Source organism: Lynx rufus, unplaced genomic scaffold (genome assembly GCF_022079265.1).
Source record: "Lynx rufus isolate CCGP_SWC_20201006 ecotype Redwood Valley unplaced genomic scaffold, mLynRuf1.p SCAF_4, whole genome shotgun sequence".
NCBI lineage: Eukaryota > Metazoa > Chordata > Mammalia > Carnivora > Felidae > Lynx > Lynx rufus.
The window spans coordinates 24159071-24180147 of record NW_025814856.1 but is presented as its reverse complement, the minus strand read 5'-3'; positions in this window follow the sequence as shown (position 1 = coordinate 24180147).

The window sequence follows — 21077 nt, the reverse complement described above, 5'->3', positions numbered from 1 at the left end:
GATGTCACATCCTCCTGGGAGGCTCCCCTAACTGCCTTCTCTCCTCTTCCCACTTCTCCAGGGGGCATTCTCCACTCGTCCCCAAATAGCATTTGTTACCCTGTGTGACCATCCCTGCATTCCACTAGAGTGTTCTGTGTGAGACCATGGACATGCTCCTTTCTTCAAGATAAATTAAAATGGCCACAAACCAATGACTTCCTGCTAGAAAAGACATCCTGTAAAATGGGAAAGTGCTACCCATGAATCCATAATAGGGTAACAGAGGCTCATAATTTATATATTTTCTTAGACATACCAAAGAAAGGGGTACACTAGAGTAGGTATAAGATGTAGCAGCAACCAAAGAGAGGTTAGCTAGGCAGCTCTGAGTTGTAAATTTGGGGAAAAATCTCTTTTGTAACAAGTGTATAAGAATAGAGATCTCAGGACACCTGAGTGGCTCAGTCTGTTGAGCGTCTGACTCTTGATTTTGGCTCAGGTCATGATCCTAGGGTCATAGGATCAAGCCCCACATTGGGGTACATGCTGAGTGTGGAGCCTGCTTGAGATTCTCTCTCTCTCTCTCTCTCTCTCTCTCTCTCTCTCTCTGCTCCTCTCCCCTGCTCATTCTCTCTTTCCCTCAAAAAAAAAAAAAAAAAAAAAAAAGGAATCATAATTTCTCTACTAACTCCCCAAGATGAGTTGCTAGCACAGAGACTTCTTCACTGGTCAATCTTAATAAAGCACACAGAAGTAAAAGGTGAAACCTTTGTGGAAATGAACTGTGCCATCAAGTAATCGTATTTATGACAGGTCACATACATGAAAGTACATTGTGGTAACCAGAATGATGCATCCCTCACTCCTCATGCCAAAAAGGTCCCTGACATTCCTAGAATGTCCCCAGAAACTGAATAAAAAACCTAACATGACACAGGGGAATTAAGGTTGCAGATAGAATTCAGTTTGCTACTCAGCTCACCTTAAAATAGGGAGATTATCCTAGATAATCTGAGTGGATCTAAAGTTATCACAAAGGTCCTTAAACATGGAAAAGGGAGGCAGAAGAGGGTCAGAGAAAGAGATGTGACAATGGAAACAGGGTCAAAGAGATGCTATGTTGTTGGCTTTGAGGATGGAGGAAGGAAACCATGAGCCAAGGAATGCAGGTACCCTCTAGAAGCTGGAAAAGGCAAGGAAATGGATTCCTCTCTACAGCCTCCAGAAGGAATGAAGGCTTACCAACATCTTGATTTTAGCCCAGTGAGGCCTATATCAGACTTCTGACCTTACAGTTAGTAAGTCTGTGCTGTTTTAAGCCACTTGGTGTGTGGTAATTTGTTAAAGTGGTAATAAAACTAGTACATATGCTTATTCTGTAAAGCACACCTTCTTTCTAGTATAACAACCAAAAAGAGTTGAGGCCCCCAAATCTGACTGAGAGCCGATCACTGTTGTGATAAACAAATTGTAGAATTTGCTTTGGATCTATGAATGCTTAGGGTTCCTAGCTTTCCTTATTTGCTCCCTCCTACACATGTTTCACTACATACATGCAAACATAAAAACATAAACCACCACCTGATTCAGTAAGACGTGGCCTGCCACAAATATGCCTAAGATCCCTCTTTAGCAATAGCATCTAAAGAGGTGGCTTTCAGGGCGCCTGGGGATACAGTCAGCAGATCATGTGACTCTTTATCTCAGGGTTGTGAGTTTGATCCCCATGTTGGGTATGGAGATTACCTCAAAATAAACTCTTAAAAGAAAAAGAGGGCGAGAGATGGCTTTCTTCTCCCTGTAACCTAGACTCTGCAGGCTCCTCTCTAGTGGTGGCTTCTCTTTTCCTTCCGGTTGGCCTGATATTCATCTAAGCCAGTTTATTCTTACATTAAATTATTGAAGGAGGTGGGGAAAGGCTTGTAGATAGTGCAACATCTCAGGCTCCATGTCTTTCCTCCTGGGATTGCCTCTATTCAGGTGCATTAGAAGAAAAGGACACGTGTGAGATAAAACCAAAAGAAAGGATTTGGTTATAGCCAGCAACAGAGGAGTCAGTGCTGGGACAATTGGGATGGGGGTATTTTTATCATTCGCAGAGTGGGGTACTGTGGCATCTCAGTACTGACTCCTCCCGTTGTATTTTCTACAACTCTCCTCCTAAGCCCTTCTTCTGACTGCTCATCCTCCACTCACATTTACGATCTTACCTCTGTACAGGTGGCTCTGAAATTGCCAGACTTACTTCTCTCCTTAGCTACAAAGTCCCCAATTGCTGGCTGCCACAGTTTTCAGGCTATTTAGAATCAATTCAAATGCAGCAGAGGTCATGCTAATTGTGCCATTCTTTCCCCCATTTGACTCTTGTTCATGTTTTCCTTCATTCTGTGAATGACACAATGGGTTTCTCTGCCCTCGGTACTCAGTGTGCCGGTGGTAGGACATGTCCTCTGTATTTCCCCTTCCTCCTAGTGCTCCAGCTGTGACAATCTATTTATTCTTCTCCACATACCCTTTGTATTCTCTCTCATTTCTATGTCTTTTCTTTAGCTCTCCCCTACCTAGAATGCCCATCTTCCCACATGAACCTGTAATGGGACAAATAGCATTTTAGACATACCACAGAAAGGGAGGCGCCGTGATTGGAGTGTTAGTGACAACCAGGGAGAAGTTACTTGGGCAGCTGTGAGTCTTAAATTGGGGAGAAATACTCTTCGGGACAGGTGTATCGGAACAGAGCTCTTTCTGCTAGCTAGCTTCCCAGGATGAAATGTTACTACCATAGAGACTTCTTCACTGGAAAACCTAGATAAAGCACACAAAAGTAAAAAGGTGAACATATTTACCTATAAGATGTATGCATTTGCTTATTAAAAACTTTCCAGTGATAAGCATGACATTAAAGAGTGATTTCTTTGGCATGGGTGTAGGAGTGGTGGAGAATGGGACCAGGGGGACAAACAGGCATTTATTTATTTATTTATTTATTTATTTATTTATTTAAATATAGGTGGTGGGGACTTAAGTTTTGTCATACTATTCTCTATTGTTTTTTTCATGTCCAATTCAACACACACACAATTCCTCTTCACACTTCCAATACAATTTGAAACATATAATTGCAAGCATTTATTTTCCCTTGTACTCATTTTCCACAATATAGGCTCTCCATATGTATATTTTGCATTCTTCAAGTCCAGTTTATGTGGGTGACTTTTCACCTAATCTTGACACAGCAGATGGCAGTGTGGGTCCAGTTTCCTATGTAGTGATGACACGTTTTCGTTCACAGATGAAACTTAACTTTAGCTGAAAACTTGTGGTTTCAAATGGTTAACATAGAAAATATAAAATTGTAGAAAGTCATGACTCCCTGGAGATTTAGAGACGCATTTTCTAATTATATTAAACTCATTAAAAAATACTTCATTAATAAAGTGAAAGCTAATTCTTACTCAGAAATAGGAATCATCGCCTCCAAAGAGACATTGAGCAACTCTCATTCTCACAAGATTTGAGTGATTATCTGAACTGGTCAGCACTTCAAGTTTGACTTTGGCAAATAAACCCCCTTACATAAAATTAGTTAAGAATCTTCATGTACCGTTACCATTGTATAAGATTACATTTTTTGCAAGACTCAAAAAAAAAAAATCAAACACAAAGAGAGTTAAATTAAATCGATTTTTATTTAAGAGCTGCAGATAGGAGATTTTGCCAGTACGTTTTCTTTGCCTCCCTCTGCTCCACCCTCCCTCACAGTCCCCCTCCCCCACAGTCGCCCCACCCCACCCCACCTTGGTTTCCCAGATTCTATTGAATCTACAGCTTTCCACCCATTAGTAAGAACTACAGGGGCAGTACCGGAAGATGCAGGAAAGAATAGGCTCTGGTTAAACAGAACCGGATTCAAATCTCTGCGTTGCTGCTAACCACCTGCACGATAAGGAGGAAGTTAATTGGCCCCAGTTAATTGGTCTCAGTTTCTTTCTCTGTAAAATGGAGACAATAATAGATTTTAGCCTTTAGAGTTATGTGATAATATGCTCACAGTATTACCACAGATGACAGCTCTTGAGGATTGCCAGTCTTCACTCTCACTGTTATCCCCTTACATATATTCTCTCTCTCTTCCCTTCTACAGAATGTGTAAAACACCAACTCCTGACGTCTTTCCTCCCCAGCCTTTCGAGAGATGTCTCCAATATGCTGCCCTTCATTTGGCCCTGATAGTTTTCTTCCCTCCTCATTCTCTCTCCCATTCTGAAACCCCACTTGTCTCTCATTTTGCTCACCAGTGTTCATATCATTTACTCCTAATTTCTAAAGAAATTAGCAACAGACCTTGTTTACTCTTTCCCTGCTGGGGACACAGGCTTCTTCTCTTCAGGGTCCACCCACCCTTTCCCAAGAAAGGCTCAGGACTACTGAGAACTGCCTGCCTCAGCTAGGAGATGTACCAACCGGCTTTCCTCTCAGTATTAGAAATATTTGGAAATGGGACACTTTAAAAAGGTACTTGAAAGTATTAAGTCATTGTAGATTTTTCATTCTGTTGGAGAGATTTTTGTAGTAGTTTAATTTTGTATTTTATTTTGTGTATATATTTTAAAGGGGGACATTAAAATTTTTTGTCTGTGTGTTTTATTTATTTTTGAGAGACAGAACACAAGTGGGGGAGGGGCAGAGAGAGAGGGAGACACAGAATGCGAAGCAGGCTCCCTCCAGGCTCTGAGCTGTCAGCACAGAGCCCGACACAGGACTCCAACTCATGAACCACCAGATCATGACCTGACCCAAAGTCAGACACTTAACCGACTGAATCACCCAGGTGCCCGTATTTTGTATATATTTTTGAAGCCTTCATTAATTTTTCCAGAACACAAAATACATCACAGCAAGAATTAATTAACTCTGGGGTACCTGGGCGGCTCAATTGGTTAAGCACTTCACTTTGGCTCAGGTCATGGTCACACGGTTCATGGGTTCCAGCCCCACATGGAACTTTGTGCTGATGGCTTGGAGCCTGGCGCCTCCTTCAGATTCTGTATGTGTCTCTCTCTCTGCCCGTCCCCTGCTCTGTCTCTCTCTCTTTCAAAAATAAACATTAAAAAAAAAAAGGAAAAAAAGAATTACCTAATTTTATTTCTACCGAGAATCACTGAATGTTTACAAAAATTTTAATCATGATATTCTTCTTGAACACAGAACAACAAAATAACTAATTTATTAGTTGTTTCACTAACGATACATTGAAATAAACTCCCTTTTATTGAATACCTACTATATATTAGGCATAGTACTAAGAACTTTAAAAGCATTTGTCTCAATTTATTGGTTTTCTCAATTGATTCTTTAAACAAAATCCTCAACTACAGATATTAATATTATTTCCATAATACAGATAATAAAACTGAGGTCTAGAAAGGTTATTTAACTTGAGTAAGTTCAGACAGTAAGTAAGTGCAAAGTAACTCTGAAGTCTAACCTCAATGTTAATTTTTTTAAATTATCATTAAGGTATAATTGATGTACAGCACAATACTAGTTGCAAGTGTACAACATAATGATTTTTTATGTGTGTATATATTGCAAAATAATCACAATAAGTGTAGTTAACTTATAACCACACATAGTTATATTTTTTCTTGTGATGAGAATTTTTAAGATGTACTCTCTTAGCATCTTTCAAATATACAATATAGTACTATTAACTATAATCACCATGCTGTATGTTACATCCCAAGACTTATCTATCTTACACCTAGAAGTCTGTACTTTTTGACCACCTTCATCCATTTTGTTCAATGTTACTCACTATTCCATGGTAACTAGCCAGTACAAGGCAAGTTTTCCCAGTGAAATTGGCCACTTGGATTCTGAATCAATTCTACAGGTTCATCTTTTTTTTTTAAGTTTTTTTTAACGTTTATTTATTATTGAGAGACAGAGAGACACAGAGCGTGAGCAGTGGGGGTGAGTAGAGAGAGGGGGAGACACAGAATCTCAAATAGGCTCCAGGCTCTGAGCTGTCAGCACAGAGCCCGACATGGGGCTCGAACTCACAAACTGTGAGATCATGACCTGAGCCGAAGTTGGTCGCGCAACCAACTGAGCCACCCAAGCGCCCCCAGGTTCATCTTTTAAAACTAGTTTTCAATTATCAAGGAACTTATTTATACACAAATTTATTAGGCACTTACCACATAAAAGTCATTCTTAATTTCTCCCTTTCCCTTCTCACCCACAAGAAATCCATCTACAAACTCTACTGACTATCTCAGAAATGTGTCTCAAGTGGATCAAGTTCTCGCTCCTTTCTCCTCCCTTCCCTCACTCTATTCCAAGTTAAAATCATCTCTGTTCTCTGGATGGCTGGAGCAGCCTTCTAACTGGGTTCTCTTTTTCTGTTTTCTAAATGTGCTATGCTTTATATGTTTATTGGCTACCTCTTTCACCCCTATGTAAACTCCATAAGAGCAAAGACTCTGTCTTGCTCAATGTTGTATCTGTAGGACATAGAACGGTGCCTGGCATATGGTGAAAAGCTCAGGAAATGTTTATTGGTTGGATGAATTTTTTTTTAAGTTTTATTTATTTATTTTGAGGAGGGGAGAGGGGCAAAGAAGGAGGGAGAGAGAGAGAATCCCAAGCAGGCTCCATATTGTCAGCACAGAGCCTGACATGAGACTCGATCCCACAAACCATGAGATTATGACCTGAGCCAAAGCTGGACCCTTAACTGAATGAGTCACCTAGGCACCCCATGGTTGGATGAATTTAACACTAGCCACCTAATGAAGGAAATACATTCTTTATCCTCATGGGAGGTACTAGATATTACTGGGAACAGACAAATAAGCAAATATATACAATGCCATGTGATAAATGCAGTAAAGGGGGCACATACAAGATTTAGTTCATAGTGACATGAAAAGGCAGGGGAGTGATTCTACCTGGTGGAGATGGGAAGGTCTAGGGAAAGTTTATAGGGTAGTCTAGGTTAAAGAAGAGTTGGCCAGATGGAAGAGGAGAAAGAATATTCCAGGCAGAAGAAACAGTGTGTTCAAAGAGAAGTAGGTGCTGGTAAGTGTTGGTGGGTGGGATGGGGAGGACAACTATAAATGTCTTGAAATGGCTGGAGCCAACAGCACATGTGGGGGAATGGTGAGGAATGAAGGTGGAGGGATGGGAAGGGGCCTCATCATGAAATCATGAAATATGCCACACTAAGCAGCTCAAATTTTATTCTAAAAATGAGAGTGCCATAAAAGATCTTTAAGCAGGCAATAATAAGAAATTGATATTTTAGGAAAAAATAAGACTCTGGTGAATTGAGAACAGATTACAAAAGTTTGAGACAAGGTGATCTGTTAAGATTTCATTGCAAGATTTCCTCTTCTGATCAGTACGGAGTAACAGGCCTAGATTTACCCTCCTTCCTGAAATAACACACACACACACATACACACACACGCATGTGATTTTCAAACACACTGGATAACAGGCCTCAAAGGACAGAGATCCCTGTGAAACAGAAAACAATTGAGATGAGCCCTGTGATTGATTGCCCCAACTTACTGCCTTGAGAGAGTTTCTAGACTGCAGTACAGAGAGGGGAAAACAGGTGGGCTCCAGCAGTCTCCCTGATCAAAGAGACAGACTTAAGAGTCTGGGGAGATCAGGACAGCTGAGTTCATAGAATAGAACACCAGAGAGGAGAAAGCAAACAGAGAGGGAGAGACTGTAGATTTGTAGAGATCCCCTCCCTGTATTCAGCAGAGTACTAACCAGCATGTGTATGAGGCCAGGGAAAAAACATTCAAAAGGATTAGAAAGTATAGTGCCTGCCACTCATGTAGAGCCAGTAGTAACCATTCCCACCAGCCAGACTGGAAAAACCAATAACTCGTGGCATTGGGTAGATCAATCAGGAAGGTTTGTTTTGTTTTGTTTTTCAGTATTGAGGAATAATTATTCCTAGCACCACTCTGGACCTGCCTAACAAATCATAAAAACTAGAAAGGATCAAACTATTCCCAAGTTAATCGACTGCCTCCTGGAACAAAGGTCAAGAAGATTTATCAGATTATAAAAATATTCAGTACTCGGCAAGGTAACATTTACAATGTCTGGCGTCCAATCAAAAATTACCACATGGGGCACTTGGATGGGTCAGTCAGTTAAGCTTCTGACTCTTCATCATGGCTCAGATCATGATCTCACAGTTCGTGAGATTGAGCCCTGCATTGGGCTCCATGCTGACCATGCAGAGCCTGCTTAGAATTCTCTCTCTTTCTCTCTCTCAAAATACATACATACTGGGGCGCCTGGGTGGCTCAGTCGGTTAAGCGTCCGACTTCGGCTCAGGTCATGATCTCGCGGTCTGTGAGTTTGAGCCCCGCATTGGGCTCCGGGCTGACAGCTCAGAGCCTGGAGCCTGTTTCAGATTCTGTGTCTCCCTCTCTCTCTGACCCTCCCCCGTTCATGCTCTGTCTCTCCCTGTCTCAAAAATAAATAAACATTAAAAAAATTTTTTTTTTAAAAAAAAGAAGAAAAAAAAATACATACATACATACGTACATACATACATACATACATACTAAAAAAAAAAAAAAAGATTACCACACATACAAGAAGTAGGAAAACATGGTCCATAATAAGAATAGTAATCAGTTAATTGAAACTGACTAGGAACCCACATAGGTGTTAGAATTAGTAGAGAGAAAACATGAAAACGATTGTTATAACTGTATTGTATATATCTAAAAAGCTAAGTATAAATACAGAAGATATAAAAAAGATTCAAATTGAACTTTTTTTTTTAAGATTTTACTTGAGGGGCGCCTGGGTGGCTCAGTCTGTTGAGCAACCAACTTGGGCTCAGGTCATGATCTCACAGTTTGTGGGTTCGAGCCCCACGTCGGGCTCTGTGCTGACAGCTCAGAGCCTGGAGCCTGCTTCCTAATCTTTGTCTTCCTCCCTCTCTGCCCCTCCCCCTGCTTGCAGTTTGCCCCCCCCCTTCAAAAATAAACATTTTTTAAAAAATTTTAAAAAAAGATCTTATTTGAGGGGCACCAAGCTGGCTCATGGTGGAACATGGGACTCTTGATCTCAGGGTTGTGAGTTCAAGCCCCACTTTGAAGGAGGAAATTACCTAGAAATAAAATATTTATTTTATTTGTTTATTTACTTTCTTAAGGTTTTATTTTTAAGTAATCTCTACACTCAACATGAGGCTTGAACTCACAACCCTGAGATCAAGAGTCGCCCACACCACCCCCTAAGCCAGCCAGGCCCCTCAGATTGAGCTTCTTTATTTTTTTAATTTATTTTTTTTTACATTTATTTATTTTTGGGAGACAGAGTGAGACAGAGTGTGAGTGGAGGAGGGGCAGAGAGAGAAGGAGACAGAGTCTGAAGCAGACTCCTAGCAAGCATTCAGCACAGAGCCTGATGCGGGGCTCGAACCCACAAACTGTGAGGTCATGACCTGAGCCGCAGTCATACACTTAACCGACTGAGCCACCCAGGCCTCCCCCTCAGATTGAACTTCTAAAGATGACAAATACTATCAGAATTTCCTGACCGGTGGATAAGAGTGTGGGGGCATAAAAGGAGAGGGAGATTGGATGTGACATCTTGCTATTAATGAGAACAAGGAATAAGGAAGGAAAGATATAAAAGGGAGAAAGGAAGATTGAGTTTTGGGCTTATTGAAGTGCTCCGTGGTAGAACTCTGAGCAACTCCATCGTTAAAGGGATTGATAGTAAAGAAGAGGAACTTATCAAAGTGATTGAGAAAGTGTGGTCCTGGAAGAAGAGGGAAAGCAGGTATATGAGGCTTCATGGAAGCCAAAACCTGAAATTTCAAGGAGGAAATGGTTGGCATGACCAGTGCTGCGGACATCAAATAGGAGAAAAATTGAGAAGTGGCCAAAGTGGTCCCTGGACCTGGCAGGTACGGGGTCCCTGATGGTCTCATGTACATGATGGAAGGGATCTTATCTGTTTTGTTCAGCCAGTGCATATTCTGCAGTTTCTGAAACAGAATGGGTGCTCAAAACCGATTGGTGAATGGCTGGATGAATTCAATAGTTATAAGGTACTCTGTGTGTGGGAGAGCACCTTTGTGATGAGAATTGTAGTAGATTTAGTGGGATCAAAAGGGCAGAAGCTAGACTACAGTGGCTTTGGTGCAGACTGGAAAGTGAAGAGAAGAAGGCCATAGGAAGATGCAGCACCCAGAAAAACTTTTATTTTGGGGAGGGGGTGCAAGTATTGAGAAATTTGAAAAACACTGAGACAGAATAGCATAGAAAAGCATATGTTTCAGAACACATACATGTCCAGGAGTTGAATTGTGTGGGCCAAACGTTGTACACTGAACTTAGAGTTATTAACTTCTCTGAGCCTTATTTCCCGGATCTGCAATCGTACTCCCTACCTTATAAGGCTTTGTCAAGACTTAAGGAGGTAACACAGGCAAAGTGTTTGGAACTGTGCCTGGCTCATTAAATGAGCTGTGACTGTTGAGAGGATGGGACCATAAGAGACAGACAGGAGGGCAGAGGTGGCAGATTGCCTTGATGAGGAAGGAGTCTCTCACTGGAAGAGACAGGAGGGAAGGAGGAAGGATGGGGTGGAGGTAGGTAAGCTCCAGAGAAATGAGGGTGTTTATGGAACTGAAGTTTTATGTTTTAGGGATGTGGGGTTTAAAAAGCTGTTTGAATTTTGAGAAGGGTTATCTGGATGTAAAAGAAGCCACACATCACAGCTTGGAAATGAAGGGGGTTTCACAGAAGTTGTGCTAGAAATGCACTAGAGGGATGACTGGAAAAGGGTGTGGCCTGGGTCAGTTCAAAACAATAGGTCCAAGCAACCATCGTGTTTGAGCATGTGTGCAGGTTAAATGAAACGTATTCCTTTAGCTATAATTTTAAAACTGAAAGCATCAATCCCTAGCCTTGAGAAGTGCTGTAATACAGAAGTCTTTACATCTGGTTAGGGTAAAGGAGGTAGGAAAATATAACCGTTTGGGTTCTTTGGCTATGAGCAAAAGAAAGGAACTCTGGCTAATTTAAGTAAAAATAAACAATTTGGGAGTAGCTCACAGGATTTAAAGGCAAGTTGAAGAACCCTGTCTCAGACTGAAAGGCCCAAAGGCCCAAAGACCCAAAGGCTCAGACAGGGCCCAATGGAACAAAAGCTGACAGCTTGTCTTCGTAGGACCTCAGGCATTTGACCAGTATAATCCCCTCAATATTTAAATTCCTGGGAGAGAACAGGTCTGATTGGCTTGCCTCAAGGCACATGGTCACAATCAAATTGCTTTCTGAATGTGTGACTTCCATCACCCCTATTCCCTCCTTCAGTGAGATTGGCTGGACCCGAAGGATGGCTCCAGGAAAATAATCTAGTGTGCTGTTTTTCTTTTCTTTCTTTCCTCCTTCAAAGAATACTTTATGTGGTTGCTCTGTGCCAGGCACTTGTTAGTAAAAAGAGATACAATCAATAAGGAGCAAAATGAGACAAGGACGCTGCTCCCCTGGTGGGTAGAACTGTGGGAGATCGGCATTAATTCAACATTTAACTTAATGATTATGCAATTGCAAACCAAGGAAATGCTCTGAAGGAAATGAATGCCTCTTGGAGACTGGAGAGCATATAACAAGGGAGTCTGGTCTGACTTTGGGCCTGCGAATAGATTTCCTACAGGAAGAGATGCCAGAACTGAGATATGAGGGATGAACAAAGAGTCTGGCAAACATGCAAACAGTGTGTGCAAAAGGTCTGTGGCTGGAGAGAGCCTGTGATATACCCTAGTAACAGCAGCTCTTGAATATGGGGCTTCTTTGCTTTTATCATCTAGCAAGTTTGACATAAGTACAGTTTTATAGATGACTCTACCTGCTTCTATTTGTGATATCAGTATACTTCAATTAATAAAGGAAGTATTTAAATGTGGGTTTAGTGAGGTCACCTACTTTTTTGAGGACACAAAAGATTACATTTTTTGTATATTTTGACTGATACATATCTGAAGGTTGAATACAAACTTTGCAGTAAAAATTAAGTCCAATTTTATCAAGATGTAACTTTCTATAGTATAAGAGTTATTTTATATAGCTCACAATAAAGAAAAAACAATTTAAATCAAGTTCAAGAATTTTACTTTAAGTGGACTATTCTCTGTGGAGAACAATTACATAAAATGTGCAGAAACCGCAAGAGCCAAGATAAGATGTTTTCATAGTTGTGTGTGTAATCATTAATTAAATATGACACCTTAAAATTTGTCTACTAAATAGAATTAAATGTTGATCATAGACATAATTATTGCTTGAGCTTTAAAAATTCTGGCAATACTTTATTAACTATAAGATAAAATAGTCATGAAAACCCAAATCAAATTTTGTAATTGTTTTTGAGAAACATTTCTCATACACAAATGTAACCGAACCAATATGGGTTCACTCCTTGGTGAGTCAGAAATCACACTGGGTTGGGGCGCCTGGGTGGCGCAGTCGGTTGAGCATCTGACTTCAGCCAGGTCACGATCTCACGGTCTGTGAGTTCGAGCCCCGCGTCAGGCTCTGGGCTGATGGCTCAGAGCCTGGAGCCTGTTTCCGATTCTGTGTCTCCCTCTCTCTCTGCCCCTCCCCTGTTGATGCTCTGTCTCTCTCTGTCCCAAAAATAAATAAACGTTGAAAAAAAAATTAAAAAAAAAGAAATCACACTGGGTTGAGTTATCTCACAAAGAAAACTTATTTGCAGCAAGTAAGGAGATCAAGAGAATGGCTTCCAAAGCCATGATTCCCCCAGAGAGATGGTGAATGGATTCCTTTTGTTTAGGGTTAGGATGAATATTTAGATAGGCAAGCCTTATCATCCTCCGTAGAGACAGGCTTAAGGTCACGCATGCTCCTTAAGGAAACATGCCTATACATAATTGTGTGTTATGTAAATGAGGCTAAGTCTCCTTCTTGGGAAGAGATTTTAGTATTATAATGAGGTAAAGGTAATCATAGGTCATTCCAGAGGTCATGCCATGGTCCATCTGCGCAGGTGCAAGTCAGGTTTGGCTCAAACGATGTGGGTGGCCTGGGCCTGCAGGAGGTCTTGTCAGGGGGTCTTCTGGGTTTCATTGGCCTGAGTCTAGACGTAAGCAGGACAGAAGAGCTTAGGGAAAAATGTAAGACAAAGGTTAGTGAGCACACATGCGGTTCGGCAGTAAAGGCCAGGTCTTGGTGTCTGGCTGGTGACACAAATACTTATTTTACATAATAGTTGATATACATAAGCATTTTTACCATTAGTACAAAGTTTCATGATCACATTGGGCCTTATTTTTCAATTCACTGGATTTGGGGAAAACTTTTTGAGAAGTCATTCATCACCACTGATGAGGGAGCCAAAGGCAAGCTGAGGGCAAAACAGGAACTGACATCCTGCACCGCCCCCCACCCCCAGGGCACTCCTGGCTGCCCAAGAACAAAGAAAAGGGAAAAACAAATGGTTAATTGATAGAGACCACAGTCATGCAGGACTTGAGTCTCCATTGGTTTACAAATGTCTCAGTAAATTACAAGAAAAAGGCAATTTTATCAATAGCCTAACCTCCAGAAACCTATAGAATAAATTTCCTGGAGTGTTAACATCACCCTCCCCTCCATAGTGAGGTGGGGAACAAAGGCAAGAAGAAAATGTAGATAAAATTAAATTTCCTTATAACCTGCAGCCCACTGACAAATACTTGAGGCATGCAGAGTATAACATTTCTCCAGGAAATCCCTGCTGTCTTAATGCTTTGCTAGAGGGAAAAACAACCTTAGCTTGACAATAGCTGGGTCTCTAGTATCTAGCTATTCCACAATATCATGTGGAAGTCCTTTTGGAAAACTCCCTTTTTCTTTTACCCACCCTAACTCCCAGGTATATCGTCAGTCAATCCTCACAACCCCAGTGCAGCTTTCTGCCCATAGGTCCTGTGCCCATATCTTAACAAAATCCCCTTTTTTGCACCAATGATGTCTCAAGAATTCTTTTTTGGCCATTGGCTCTGGACCCCCACCACTACTCCAAAACTGCACCAACCACCATCATTCCAAAATGTTCCCTCTAAGATTTATATGCATTTCTTGAAACAACGGTAACCTGAAAGAGTACAGTTGACTCTTGAAGAACACAGGGATTAGGGACACCAATCCTCTGCACAGTTGGAAATCCACATATAAATTCTGACTCCCTCAAAGTTAACTACTAATAGAATAGCCTACTGTTGACTAGAAGCCTTACAGATAACATAAGCAGTCAATTAACACATATTTTACATGTCATATGTATTGTATACTGTATTTTTAAAAGGAAGTAAGCTAGAGAAAAGAAAATGTTATTAAGAAAATCATAAGGAAGAGGGGGCCCTGGTTGGCACAATCGGTTGGGCATCTGCTCAGGTCATGATCTCACGGTTCGCGAGTTAGAGCCCTGTGTTGGGCTTTGTGCTGACAGCTCAGAGCCTGGAGCCTGCTTTGGATTCTGTGTCTACCTCTGTGTCTGCCTGCTTGCACTCTGTCTCTCTCTCTCTCAGAAATAAATAAACATTAAAAAAGAAAGAAAGAAAATCATAAGGAAGAGAAAATATACTTACAGTACTAAGCCATGTTTATTGGGGAAAAAATGCACACAGAAGTGGACCCACGCAGTTTAAACCTAGTTGTTCAAGTGTCAACTGTAATTATATGTAAATGGACTGAAAAATGTTTGTTGTTGATTAGGCAAGCCAATCAATCTTAAAAATCCATTTTCAAAAACAAATGAGATTTCATCCACACTCCCTCCACCACCCCCAGGCAACCACTGATCTATTTTTTGCCTCCATAGAGAAGCTTTTGACCTGGTTAAATTTAGTTCAGCCAGAGAAAAATGTGGGAGAAATTGCATATAATGTGGTTCAACATGTAGTTAATAGCACATAGTAGGTACTCAATAAATGTAGTCCTTGGTACATACCATGTATAAATTCTGAATGTATTGTAATTGATTTTTAATATTTCCTTCCTTCTTGTACCAGTGTACAAAATACTATATCCTCAAGAGTTGCAAAGAAGGAGATATAATGCAATTCTATGTATCTTGATGCTTTATTCACATCTTTTTTTTTTTAAGTTTTTTTATTTATTTAGAGAGAGTTAAGATAGTAGGGAGTACCTAGAGATTAGGCTATTGATAAGATTGCCTTTTTTTTTTTTTTTTGTAATTTACCAAGAGATTTGTAAACTGGACTCTAATCAGTTTAACCATTTGTTTTCTGTCCTTTCTTTTATTCTTGGGTAGCCAGGACCTGAAGAATATCACACATATCTCACCTGGAGATGGGGGGTGGGGGGTGGTCTTGTGAGGTATAAACATTTATCTAGGACGCTAATTTACTATTACATTTTAAAGTAGTCTAAATAATTTTGAAGGGAATGATAATTTGACAATGAAGAATCTTCAGAGGAACAGAACACATTTTGTGTTCAAAACCAAAGGAACTTCTTGGACTTCTTTGTCTATGGATGGAAGGAAACATGCATGAGAGGAGAGAGTGAACAAGCAAGGAATCTGATGACAACATTCATGTCCTAGGTAGGATCCATCCATGTTTAAGCAATCTTGACTTCTTTTATTCTCAGATATTAAGCCAATAATTTCCCCTTGCACTTGAGCTAATCTGGTTGGATTTCTGTTGCATGCAACCAAAACCATTCTGACATATGTATGTTCTATTTTTCTTTTTCTGACATATGCGTGTTCTATTTTTCTTTTTTAAAAGAAGCTTATTTTTTGAAAATTTCAAGCACACAGAGGACATACATAATGGATACAATCAGTGAACATCAGCGTATTCACATAAGAAGCATATCTTCACAAAGACCATTGGAGTCTCTGGTGTGCTCCTTCCTGGGCTCATCCCTCTCCCAGCCACCAAGAAGACCAAGAAGATAAATTTTAGCTATCTATTTTATTTTTTTGCTTTTCATTGTAGCTTTACTTAAATGTAGATATCTGTTATGGGCTGAATTCTGTTCCCCCCAAATCCATATTTTGAAGTCCTAACCTCCAGTACTTTAGAATATGACTATTTGGGGCCAACTCTCCCTCATTGGGTAGAGCATGTGATTCTTGATCTGGGGGTTGTGAGTTCAAGCCTCACATTGGGCACACAGCCTACTAAAAAACAAAAGGATTTAAAAAAAAAGAATATTACTATTTGGAGATAGAGTCTTCAAAGAGATAATAAAGTTAAAATGAGATAATTAGAGTGGACTTTAAACCAGTATGACTAGAGTCCCTATAAGAAGAGGAAATTTGGACACAGATACGTATGTACAGAGGAAAGACCATGTGAGACACAGGGAGAAGACAGCCATCTGCAAGCCAATGAGACTGACTTCAGAAGAAACCAGTTTTGCTCAGACATTCGTCTTGGGTTTCTAGGCTACAGAATTGTGAGAAAATAAATTTCTGTTGTTTTATGTTACTTTGTTATGGCAGCCCTAGCGAACTAATAAAATATTCCTAGCAGTGTATTCTGTAGTTTTTGATTTGTTCTTGAACTCCTTCCACTGCTGTATAAAACTTACTTATTTGAACATATCACACACACACAAAAATCCATTTACCTATTAATGAACAGTTAGATTGCTTACATGATCTTTTTGTCTGTTAGTTTTTATTTTTTGCTCATAAGCAATGGTGCTATAATAATTCTGTACCTATTTCTGGTCATACAGACTCAACTTTATCAGAGAGGACCAAACTGTTTTTTAAATTGTTTCCTATTTTACTCCTACCAGCATTGCACAGGCATTTCTCTTGTTCCCAATCCTCATCAACTTTTGGTATTTCAGATGTGTTCGTTTTTGCCAATCTGAAAGATATATAATGGTATCTTGTTTGTTTTAGTTAGCATTTTCCTGATTATTGATGAGGTTTTTTATCTCTTTATATTTTTAGTATTTGTATATCCTCTTTCGTGAAAATTCATTTATATTTTGCTCCTTTCTATGTTAGATTATGCATTTTCCTCTTTATATTGGGTTGTCTGTTTCTTATTCACATATTCTTACAGGTACTCTGAATACTAATCCTTGGTGGCTTACATGCACTGCACATTTTTGCTCTCAGTTTGTGAACTATCTTTTCCCTTTATGGTGTATTGTTAACAGAAATTCTTTCTTTCTTTCTTATTTTTTAATTTAAATTGTAGTTATTTAACATACAGTGCAATATTTGTTTCAGGAGAATTCAATGATTCATCACTTATATTCAACACCCAGTGCTCAAGTGCCCTCCTTAGTGCCTATCACCCATCTAGAGTCCATCTCCCACCCACTTCCCTCCATCAACCCTCAGTTTGTTCTGTATCATTGAGTCTCTTGTGGTTTGTTTCCCTCTCTCCTCTTCCCCCACCTTCCCATATGTTCATTTGTTTCATTTCTTAAATTCCACATTTGAGTGAAATCATATGGTATTTGTCTTTCTCTGATTGACTTATTTCACTTAGCATGATTCATTCTCGCTCCCTCCATGTCCTTGCAAATGGCAAGAAGATTTTGTTCTTTCTGATGGCTGAGTGATATTTCAGTGTGTGTGTGTGTGTGTGTGTGTGCGCGCGCGCGCGCGCGCGCGCGCGCGCGTGAATGTGTGTACCACATCTTCTTTAGCCATTCAGCAGTCAATGAATATTTGGGTTCTCTCCATAGTTTGGCTGTTGATAATGCTGCTATAAACATTGGGGTACATGTACCCCTTCAAATTTGTGTTTTTTTAATCTTTTGGGTAAATACCTAGTAATGCAATTGCTGGATCCTAGGGTAGTTCTATTTTTAGTTTTTTGAGGAAACTCCATACTGTTCTCCAGAGTGGCTGTACCAATTTTATTAACAGAAATTCTTAATCTTCATGTAGTAAAATATGTAAATATTTTCCTTTATTATTTGCATATGTTGTCTCTTAAGGAAATTTTCTCTGTTAAGGAAATTCCTATATTGTACGTGTGTGTTTTGATTTAAAGACAATTTTTAAGAGCAATTTTAAGTTTACAGCAAAATCGAGAGGAAGGTACAGAGATTTCCCACATACGCCTTGTCCTCACACATACATAGCCTCCCCTCTATCAGTCTCCCCCACCAGACTGGTACATTTGCTACAATTAAAGAAGCCACACCAACACATTACAATCACCCAAAGTCCATAGTTTACATTAGGGTTCACTCTTGGTGTTGTATATTCTGTGCATTCAGACAAATGTAAAATGATATATAACCATCATTATGACATACAGAGGTCTTCCACTGCTTTAAAAATCCTCTGTGTTCTACCTATTCATCTCTCCCTGCCCTAAAAGTTGTGTTTCTTACATTAAAATCTCATCCACCAGTAACTGATTTTTGTGTGTGGGATGAATTTGGAGTGCTTCCTCCATTGTTCTACAATGCCACTTCTCTCATACGTCAACGTTACATAGTGTGTTGGGCCGATTTGTTTTTTCCCTTCTCCTCACCAGTATATTTCCTTACCTTAATACTTCATTGTCTAAATTACTAAAGCTTTAAAATAAATCTTGATTTCCAGCATGGCAGATCTTCCCACTTTGATTTTAATCTTGGGAGGTCTTTTCCCTTCCATATATATTTTAATATTAGCTTGTCAAGTTCCTTGACAGGAATTGCACTGAATCTATAGGTCAGGTAAGAGAGAACTGAAATCTTTTTGATATAGAGGCTTCCTGTCCACAAACAGGCATACCTCTTCATCTGAGTTACTTTTAAATGTCTTTCAAAAAATGTTACGATTTTCTTCATAGAAGTTTTAAGCATATTTGCTAGATTAAATTAAAATTATCTCAGTTTTGGCTTTGCAAATGGTATCTTTATAGCTGTGTTTGTGTCTGTAAAGAGTATCTTTTTGAAAACAATATTGAATCTTTGTTACTCATATCTGTTTATTAATCTTACAAGTTACATCTCATAACTTTACAAATTTCAGGAATTTGTAGATTCTTTTAAACAATTATATCATTTTCAAATAAATACAACTTATTTTTTTTTATTTTTTAAAAATGTTTATTTATTTTTGAGAGAGAGACAGAATGTGAGCAGGGGAGGGGCAGAAAGAGAGGGAGACACAGAATCTCAAGCAGGTTCCAGGCTCCGAGCTGTCAGCATGGAGACTGACGTGAGTCTCGAATGCATGAACCATGAGACCATGACCTGAGCTGAAGTCAGACACTTAACTGATTGAGGTACCCAACTGCCCCCAATTTGGTTTGTTTTGTTTTTTACTATTTAATTTCAATATTTTTATTTCTTTTCCATCTCTTACTCATCTGGTTAGGATCTCTGGTGTAATGCTAAATAGAGGTGATAATAGAGGGTGGGCTTGACTTACTTTTGTTTTAATAAGAATGCTCAAGATCTTGGGACTTCTGCATGGCTCAGTCAGTTAAATGTCTGACTCTTGATTTCAGCTCAGGTCATGATCTCACAGTTTGTGGGGTCGAGCCCTGCATGGGGCTCTGCTGATAGCACACAGAGCCTGTTTGAGATTCTCTCTCTCTTCCTTTCCCCGTGTGTGTGTGTGTGTGTGTGTGTGTGTGTGTGTGTGTCTCAAAATAAATAAACATTAAAAATAAAAGGGGATGCCTGGGTGGCTCAGTCAGTTGACTGTCCAACTTTGGCTTAGGTCATGATCTCACAATTGGTGAGTTCCAACCCCACATGGAGCTGACAGGTCAGCTTTGGATTCTGTGTCTCCCTCTCTTTCTGCCCCTGCCCCACTCATGCTCGTGTGAGCTCTCTCTCTTTCTCTCTCTTTCAAAAAAAAAAAAAAAAAAAGAATGGTCAAGGTCTTGCCATTGTGAAGGATATTTGTTGTAGATATTCTGTAGTCATCCTTTTATAGGTTAAAGAAGCTCACTTTCATTTTGAAAGGATGCATTAAATTTTATCAAACATTTTTTCTGAAACTACTGAGTTAATTATATGATTTTTTTTCTCCTTTAATCTATAAATGTCATTAAGTACACTAACAAATTATTCTAAGGTTAGACCAATCTTAGATTTCTTGGGTAAATCAAACTTGCTCATTATGGTAGTATATAGTTTAGTTTACCAATCTTTTTTTTAGGATTCTTCTTTTGATGTATAAGTGAATATAATTGGCCTGGAACTTCCTTTTCCTGAATGTTCCTTATTTTGTTTTGATATCAAGGTTATATTAAGTTTATAAAATGACCTGGGTCATTTTCTTTTATGCTCTGGAGAGTTTGTGTAAGATTGGAATATTTTATTTTATTTTAGTTTAGTTTATTTTATTTTATTTTAGTTTAGTTTAGTTTAATTTAGTTTAGTTTAGTTTTGAGAGAGAGTATGTGCATTGAGAGCAGGGGAAGGACAGAGAGATAGGGAGAGAGAATCTAAGGCAGGCTCCACACCCATTGCTGAGCCTAACATGGGGTTCAATCTCACGACTGTGAGATCACAACCTGAGCTGAAATCAAGAGTTGGATGCTTAACCAACTGAGCCACTCAGGCACCCCTGGAATTATTTAGTAACTAAAAATTTTGATATATGTATCTTTATCTTATCTATATTCTTCAAAGTTAGGTGTGGAAAAAGAAACATACGGAAACTGACATTTGCAAAGCTAAATAATAAATCAGGGTTTAAATAATTAGTGTTAACAACCAGACCTTCCTACAGTATTCACAACATGTAACTAACAAGAGAGAAAAGATAAAGCAATTACAAATTGTGAGAATTTTCTCTAGGTGTAATGCTTCCTTGGTGAGCATTTATGTAGGCAGGAAAGACAAAAATGAAAAGCTTTGAACTTCCATTGAAATTAAGAGAATCCCTATTTACACAAGACAAATTGAAGCTGATTGCCACCTTTCTCCAGACATACATCTAGCTCTTCTCTTTTGCCATCAGATAGGGAAGATTGATGTGCACTGCCATTCCTTAAAATGTTGTGTTGCCATAGACACTGGCCCAGTTCTCAAACCCCCTTCATTTCATACATTTCCTTCACAAAAGGAGTGCTG